General features: G+C 40.9%; 1 long non-coding RNA gene across 1 annotated transcript; it reads left to right on the top strand.

Annotated features, from left to right (window-relative positions):
- Positions 1-3,020: 3,020 nt before the first annotated feature.
- On the top strand, positions 3,021-7,476 carry LOC117049373. The gene is made up of 3 exons (XR_004426975.1): positions 3,021-3,377; positions 3,774-3,893; positions 6,971-7,476. It is a non-coding gene; the product is annotated as an uncharacterized LOC117049373 (long non-coding RNA).
- Positions 7,477-8,596: the final 1,120 nt, after the last annotated feature.

Genomic DNA, 8,596 nt, shown 5'->3' with positions numbered 1-8,596 from the left:
TTGAGAGCACCCTGTGGTTTTATTTTCAGCTGTGGTCAATGCAAACCACTTGTTTTGTGTGTATGTGTCCCAAATAAACTGGAAATAAATGAGCTTTGCAAACTGGAAATATAAATGCTTACAGATGGCACGAATGGGGTTCAGCACTTGGTTCTTGACCTATGCTCACTGATTTGAATGCTCCCATGTGCACAACTGTGTTCAAATGAAACCGTTCAGGTCATGCCAGTACACTGGGGAGGCAGAGTTTAATGCCCTGGTACTTCCATACATATTCATTGAATGTGCTGCTGAACATCCTTGAAGAACTACGGAGTAATGACCACTAAAACCTTTCATTTTTGCTTCCCCAGGTCCAGCCTGTTGAGAGAAGCTGAACAATAGCCAAAAACGGGTTGGAACTCCTACAGAGTCTGGTACACTGAAACTACCAAAATCACGGAATCAGGACTCTTAGGGCAGACTCAGAAACATTACAGGCATGGTTGCAGAAAAGTTCCCCGTTTCTCATTCTAGCTTATTTTAACTATTAATGGTCAATTTGAGATGGTTGTGTAAAGTGGCTAATAAGCTTAATTAATGATCTGTGGGGATGGAATTCTGTATTGGTTACCTACTATAGCAATATTATACTGCAAGAATATTCCTAGCAACATTCTTGAAGTGCAATAATGATGAGTTATGACGGGGGGAGTCTTGAAGAAGAAGAAAACTCCCCCCGCCCCAACTAACCTAATTTGAGATGTGATTGGAAGGACTGATTGGCAGTTGGCAGAAATTAACGATAATGAACTCATTTTGATAGAAAATGAACCAGATACCATGCCGGCTGTTAAAAGTTTTCAAATCTGGTTTCTCTCTACTAAACACAGTCCTCCAAGCTCTGTCCATCTGCCTACAAGAAAAGAACCTTTTACATGCTTCAAGAGAGGGAGGGGGGAAGAAAAAGAGAAATCCTGTTATAAAAATGCTGCTGTGAGTTACTGATTACATGATCATTTCTTTGCTCTCAGCAAGGAAGCTGAATGGTGTTAAATTCAGGGCAGCGGAGCAGCAGGTAACTTGAATGCAGCAAAAAGGGGTGGGGGGGGAGAGAATCATCGTAGATGTTTACCAAACATAATTTCCAATTTTGCTTTGAAAGCAACTTTGGATGTTTCAATATTAATGAACTTAAATGGGTTATATGCAGATTGCCAAACATTCAATAAGATGTGCATGGGGAAAGTGTGCCTTATGCATGCCAAGAGGACATGGGGATGAGGTAGGTGTGTGCTCAAATCTGCATTAGCCGGAGTAAAGTGTAAAAACAACAACAAACAACACCACACACTTATAGCACGACTGCAGCCAGAATCCCATGCACCTTTCAGCAGCTTCAGTTCTATTAACTTCGGTGGGATTTATTTAGGTCACTTGGTAGTGCATAGGTTTTCAGCCTGCGACACTGATTCACTCTGCAGACAGAATTTAATGCTGGAGAGTCAATGCAGTGAACGATATATAGGCAGGCAGCTACTGTTGACTGAAATGCAGTTGTGGGTCATTCTGCTCCTCATCCATAATATAAGGACACGTAATCAGCTTTTACCTGCAGGACAGTGAGCTAATTCTTAACTTTATTCTTAATCAGTGAAAGCCATCAAACAGAACAGACGTTTGTTGACCCACTTAATGTAATATGTGAAGCTATTCTCCCAAGCCAGGCAAAAGGAACACACCTATATGGTTAGGTATGTGCTAAGTTCCTGTGTGCTGCAATGCACATTCAGCATGGACAGTGACTTACATTGTTGATGTTAGCCCAATGCAACAAGTGAGGAGCTTTGCCTTCACAATTATTCCCTGCCATAGTGGCTCATAAGACTAAAATATAAAGAATCTATAGTGGTTTGATTCACCATTCTTGGTGCTGTCCAGTACTTAGCTCCCCCATGCTCTTTCTTTCTCTCTCTTTTTTTTACCCATGTCATGTTTCATGAATGTTGCTCTTTAAATAACAAACTTTTTTCCATATTGGCTTTGGTGATCATAAAAGACAAGACATATGCAATGGATTTGCATGCCTGAAGGAGCGTCTCCACCCCCATTGTTCAGCCTGGACACTGAGATCCAGCACCAAGGGCCTTCTGGCAGTTCCCACACCGCAAGAAGTGAAGCTACAGGGAAGCAGGCAGAGGGCCTTCTCGGTAGTGGCACCCTTCCTGTGGAACACCCTCCTATCAGATGTCAAGGAGATGAGTAATTATATATTTTATGAGACATCTGAAGGCACCCCTGTAAAGGGAAGCTTTTTAAGTTTCAATGTTTTACTGTGTTTGTATACACAGTTGGAAGTTGCCCTGTGTGACTGGGGCAACCCAGTCAGATGAGTGGGGTACAAAATAATAATAATAATAATAATAATAATAATAATAATAATAATAACAACAATAATAATAATAATGCTTAAAGGTGGCTGGAAAATGACAACATAGCAGCCTCCTATAAAACACACACACAGTTTGCCCTTTGGGGAGTGGCTTTGTACCTAGATACATACACACACCTGTGTCACACACCTCAGTCACATTTCTTGGCGTCTTGAGGAAAATCCCAGAGGACGCTACACACACCTTGAAGTAAACAAGTCTCTATCAGAGTAAGAACAGGGACAAAAGAGATCTCTTGGGTACTGCCTTCCATTTACTCTGTGTAACCTACTCACTTTCTTATCCTGCGCCAGTGTTTACTCCACCTGTTTAAAGATACATTCATTACCAGCTCTCCTCCCATTTCGGTGGCTAATCTAGCATGGAAAAAACCCTAAACTGATTGTTAACCTGACTAGAGACAGGAGGCTTGCTGTGCAATTTTCTAACCATTAGGACAAGGGAGTGAACCTGTTTGTGTTTCAAGGAAATGTTTTCTGTGCCCACCCATTTAATCCAGGTAAATAGTATTGTTCTGCACCTCAATGCAATCTTGGGTAAGTGGCATGATTATTGCTGGCATGGAGGGGTGGGGTGGGGGTGGGGAATTAGGGCAGTGCTTCATGTGGTCCAGTTCAGCCATAGTCTGTGCTTTATATTAAAGAGAACAAAACAGGGCTGGACAGAGTGTTCTGGGAAACTAATAATCAAATAGGCTGCAGCCCATATTTGCTTTTGGGAATGTGATATAGGGGAATTACTTGGAGATTTTCTATTAAAAACAAAAATGAAAAAAAGCACCAGAGAAAGCAAGGGAGCCTAATAATAGCTTCTTAACCACAGAAAGTGAGAAACAACATAGATATGATAATTGAATATGGTTTTGATGGTCAGCATCTGCCTTTATTCTACAGCTGTATTTTCGGATTTGAGGCTTGATCCTGGCAGCCATGACGACAACTTTTTGTATGTAATTGCCTGCGTATTTGTTCCTTCAAGAGTGTGTTCCGTTTCACTTTTTAGCCTTGCTAGATTTTAATAAGGCTGGGAGATCTTTGTTGTTGCTACTGCTGCTGGTTGTTGGCAATACAACCATCTTGCTTTTTTAAACTATTTATATAATATGTTTAATTTCATTTGTTCAGATCCCAGTCCAGTAAAGCATGCATTTTGGATATGGATACTATTGAACTGCAGAGCTAGTAATTTTCAGGTTATGTGGCACTGTGGGACAATGACGGCTGCCACTCAAACTACAGCAAAGCCTACACTTCCACATGCTCAAGCCTTTCCCTGTGGATTCCCTCTCTCCCAGTAAGCTCATGGTCCTAACAGGCTTCTTCTTCTTGTATCTGGCTGTAGGTTCACTGGATTTTTTTGCCTGACAACTTCCTTCCACTGCTGTTGAAAATTAAGATTCCTTGCTTGGCAGCTGCCCTTCCTTAGCTTCTTGGAGCACCGAGCCTTCTTTTTCTCCAACAGGTGTGCTGTGGTGTGAATGCACAGACAGAACCTTATGCTGAAAAGCATTTGAAATGGAAGAGTTTAGTCTCCAAATCATTTGTAATTATTCTATTCAATTTAATTGTTATCTGGATGCTTCAGGCGCTTTGGAGACACTGTGGTGGGGACTGTTCTCCAAAATATAATTTTCAATATGCGCTAAGATTCACAGGACATTGAAAATCATTGTTGAACATGCCATTAAAGGTCAAGGCCATTTTGGGCAAATTAACATAAGGATTATATTCAAAACTCAGGAAGCAATTGTGCCATTTTTGATTGCACTGGGAAGATCTCATTTAGAGCACTGGGTTCAGGAGGTCTGAGCATTTTAACTCAAGAAAGGTGCTGACAAAGGAAAAAGGATTGAGAGGAGAGCTAGAAAACGATAAGAAGGTTAGTCGTTCTGGGGAGGGAGCAATTTCCCTTTCCCCTTCTGCACCTTCAGGTACAATATCTGAATTATTTGTCTCTTGTAAAAATCAGCTAAATGTCCATTGAAAATACTTGGTAATGAGCAGAATGGAACTGCAACCACAATTCTGCATGTTGGAAAGCTGGGGTGGGGAACCTGGTGCCCTCCAGATGTGTTGCTGGATTCGAGCTTTCCTCCACCCAGGTCAGCATGGTCAATCCATAATCCAGCAACATCTGGAAAGCTGCAGGTTCCCCACTCCCGTTGCAAAGTTATATGTGCAGGGCTGACTCAGGACATTTTGCCACTATGGTAGAATGACAAGACAATGTGTGTCCCCCTTTGGGATTGGACTGGTAGTTGAATCTGACTTCAACACTGGTGATGGGGCAGCAGGCTAGTGTAGGGTTGATAGCGCAGGTTGTATGGCACTCACAACTTTCTCCTAAAATACCTCCCCAACATTCCCAGCCCACAGCATCTGCGGGGGCCTCTGTATGCAAAACTATATGTTGTGTAGGATGCTATATAACTATATTGCTTCATATTTCAGCAGAAATCCAATTTCCATATCTCAACAAGAATGTATAGAACATGGAAGCAAGGTTGCTTGTGGCGGGCAAACTGCCATCAGCATATGATAGCATCTTTTTTGTGAGATTTGCACTGGCTGTCAATCAAGGTCACTGCATTCTGCCGGAGAATGTCTCCTTAAAGTCCCCCAAATATCAGAAGCCCTCTCTACAGCAACTCAGAGCAGGACTTTCAAAGTTGGTTACTGCTGTTCTGTGGAGCAGCAGTTCTGTTGAGATATGACAGGCTCCCACTATTTCTATGTTCTGGAAACAATTGAAAATGTTTTTGTTTCAACAAGCTTTTCCAGGTAGACAGAAAGGTCATTGCTTTGGGTCTCGTTCTGCGTTGTTTTCGTGCCTATACTTGGTTGTTCTTATACTATTTTCAAAAGCATTTTCGCTGTTTCTAAACATGGAACATACATCACCCTTGGGAGATATATTATGGATGTGTTTCACAAAATGAATGAATGAATGAATGAATGATATGTAATAAAAATTCCATATCCAGTGTGCTACAACTGTTAATAATAACAGATCCCATGTTTTCAGTAACATAATTAAGTAACAACAAGTATTAAAGACAATGTAAGTAAGTAAAATAAATTGGGGGGGGGCAAATCATACGGAAAACATATGGTATATTTGGATGTGTCTGCTTAATTTGTAATGTGGATCACAATCCTAACACAGTTCCAAAGAAACCTAGCTGCTGAGTGCCTAAACCACTACCAGACAGTCCAAACAGTGATCCAGTTTTTATATGATGAGAACATATATGCTGGAGAACACCACATGTGGTAGGCAAAAGTGGAGAGACACTAACGTACCTGGCCTATTGGCTTTGCTTTTCTGTGCATTTTTTTTTATTTCACGTAACTATCCAGGACTAGAGTGAAATCCTATATCCTGCAATTTATTAGATTAACCTTTCGGAAACTGCTTTTAATTAGAACACTGGGAAACCTCTCTTCACTTGCTGCCAAATTGTAAAAAAAGAAAAAAAAAGAAAAAATCACACAAAAGGGGAAACAAATTAAACAGAGAGAAATGTTCCGTTCTGGATTTGGTCACTCTGTAAGAAATCCTATCAATAACAGGATTCTGCAGTGGGATTCATGGTGCATCTATTTGTTTGTCCACTACACTGAGAAACCTATTTTGAACAGAATGCAACACACACCCACCCAGAGAGAGAGAGAGAGAGAGAGAGAGAGAGAGAGAGAGAGAGAACTAACAAAGTATAAGAGTATCTGAGTGGCTGAAATAGCGACATGTAGCAAGGAATCTTGATTTTTTAATAATAATAATAATAATAATAATAATAATAATAATAATAATAATTGCTTTGTGTGTCCATGTCTAATCTTGCCCATTTCTAAAATTTATTTATTGGTGTGTGTTTTTCTTCTTGTAAATCTACCAAAGAATAAAGTGAAATCGGGATTAAGGGGTTTAAGAGGGCATAAGCACTGTGTCCTGTTGATGTCATGGTCGTGGCACTTGTCCTTCATCTGATAGGAAATGTTCTGTGGGGGTGGGCACACACAAAAATGGGTGGCTAGGGAGGGTCAGTTGAGGGAGTGAGAGAGAAATGTCCTTGTTTTCATCTGAGGAAGGGTGGAGGGTGTGTGCTTTGTCCGTACAGGTAGATCTTCAAAACAATGCGACAGCTACCTTTCAGCTGAGAATAAATCTACGTGCTTGAAACAAAGGCAAGTAGCATTAGCTCATCATAACTGCAGATGAGCCCTGGCTACCTTGGGATAATTGAATCGTAAAATAATTCAACATGATCTACCCATTTGTCTGCGATGCGTTTTGAGTGTGCAGCCAAGGAAAAACTGGGCTGGCTTTTCACTGAAGGAAATTGTATTTTTGAGAGAGAGAGAGAGAGAGAGAGAGAGAGAGAGAGAGAACTTGCTTTGTAAAGAACTTTTTCAGCGATGGAAGGAAAATGTCACCACATCCTCTGAACAGCAACATACTGTACAGGCCAACTTCCGTGCCAAAGAATGAACAGAGATAAGAGAACAGTGGGCAATGTTTATCCTTGTTCCTTTCAGCTCCTCACAGCTGTGTAGAGCCTGGTCATCATTACCAACAAATGAAATGGAATGGAAACATTAACTCTGTGGAATCTTTGAAGAAGCTGGTAGCAATGAAGTTAAGAAAGCATTAACAATGGAAAGCATTTAGGAAAAGGTCAGCACTCAGATTAATGTATGCTCTCGCTACTGGGCTGCTTCGGGGCTAAGATGTGCTCGCGCTATAGATGAAGGGACCAGTTTTGGGATGTAGTTAGTCACGGGCTTCCTTCTGTGAGACAGAGGTCTGTAGCTGCTTGATGAAAATAATTACCACTACCATTCTTTGCCGCCTTTCATGGCTCCGATGGGAAACCGGCTAATCATGCTGCTTCCTTTCTTAGGATTTCTGCCAAGCAGCCAATGTGCTTCTCTCTTCCCACTAGCAGGCCAGCCTTGATCCTTGGTAGATTTGACAGAGCAGGATATGGTATCCATGGGACCTCCAATAGTTTTGTTGTGCTGCAAATGAACTGGTAGCAACATAGTCACCATGTTCATATAGATACCAATGAGTGTTGCTATGGGCGATGGCGATGGCGATGGTGATGAGGCAAACACACACACAACACCAAGCTAAGTCACTGCTTGATTTTCTATTCAGACCACTCTTGAGCACTGAAGCAGTGGCCATCTGCCAGTGTTTGTAATAGGAGGTCAGTATGCACTGACATTCAATAAATTGGTATTATATGCCTCAGATTTGTGCTTTATGGGTTCTACATTCTTTCAGAAATATGAGCCTTGAATGCAATTGTGATTGAAAATCCACATAGACAAATTTGTGTCCAAAGACAAGCAGATGGCTGCATTGTCTATCTATAAATAATAATGTTATTTAACCAGAGAAATGGTTTGACATACTCATTGAAAGTAATGGGACTTAGGCTCAGTCCTTAGGCACATTTACATGGCAGTAAATCCACTGAGCTCAATGAGACTTACTTCTGAGTACATGCAGGTCCCACTTTCAAAAAATAATGTGTTCCCAATACGTTGTTTGTTAGACGAGTGTTCAGATAACAAGCCGACGATTTCCATTATTTGCTATGGGAACATTCCTAATCTGTGAACTCTCTCCCGTCTCCTAACATAGTTTCTTCCTGAAATGGCTGCAGCCAACCAGCAAAAGATAGACAATGGGAAAAACTTATTTGCCTTATCTATCCTGCTCTCTGATTTATCTGATCTCTCTCTCCATGGTTTTTGAAAATGACTGCCACCAACCAGCAAAGCAGAAAAAGTAAGGAAGTGGGCAAACTCTGGCTGTTTGGATATCTGAATTAGCCATGTGTGTAGCAATGTTTGGGCATAATTATTCATGTTCGGAAAAGTGAATTTTCACATATTGAGCTTTCAGAAAGCAGGACCTGTTCTTTGCAAACAAGCTTATTGGTCAGACAAAACTATGCTTTTCATTTAAACTCATTTATTTGGGATTCGCTCTTTTTATGTTTATTTATTTGTAATGCAATATTTCCTTGAAAACTGAGACATTGGAACAAAATCTGGTACTCATGTTTGGAACACAATTCTAGATTTAAAGTAGAAATATCAGCTTGATCTCTGCTCCTGTTTTCAAAGGAAAGGGACAGGAAAATGCAG

This window comes from Lacerta agilis, chromosome 7 (genome assembly GCF_009819535.1).
Source record: "Lacerta agilis isolate rLacAgi1 chromosome 7, rLacAgi1.pri, whole genome shotgun sequence".
In the NCBI taxonomy this organism is placed as follows: Eukaryota; Metazoa; Chordata; class Lepidosauria; order Squamata; family Lacertidae; genus Lacerta; species Lacerta agilis.
This window is presented reverse-complemented; position numbering and strand designations above follow the sequence as displayed.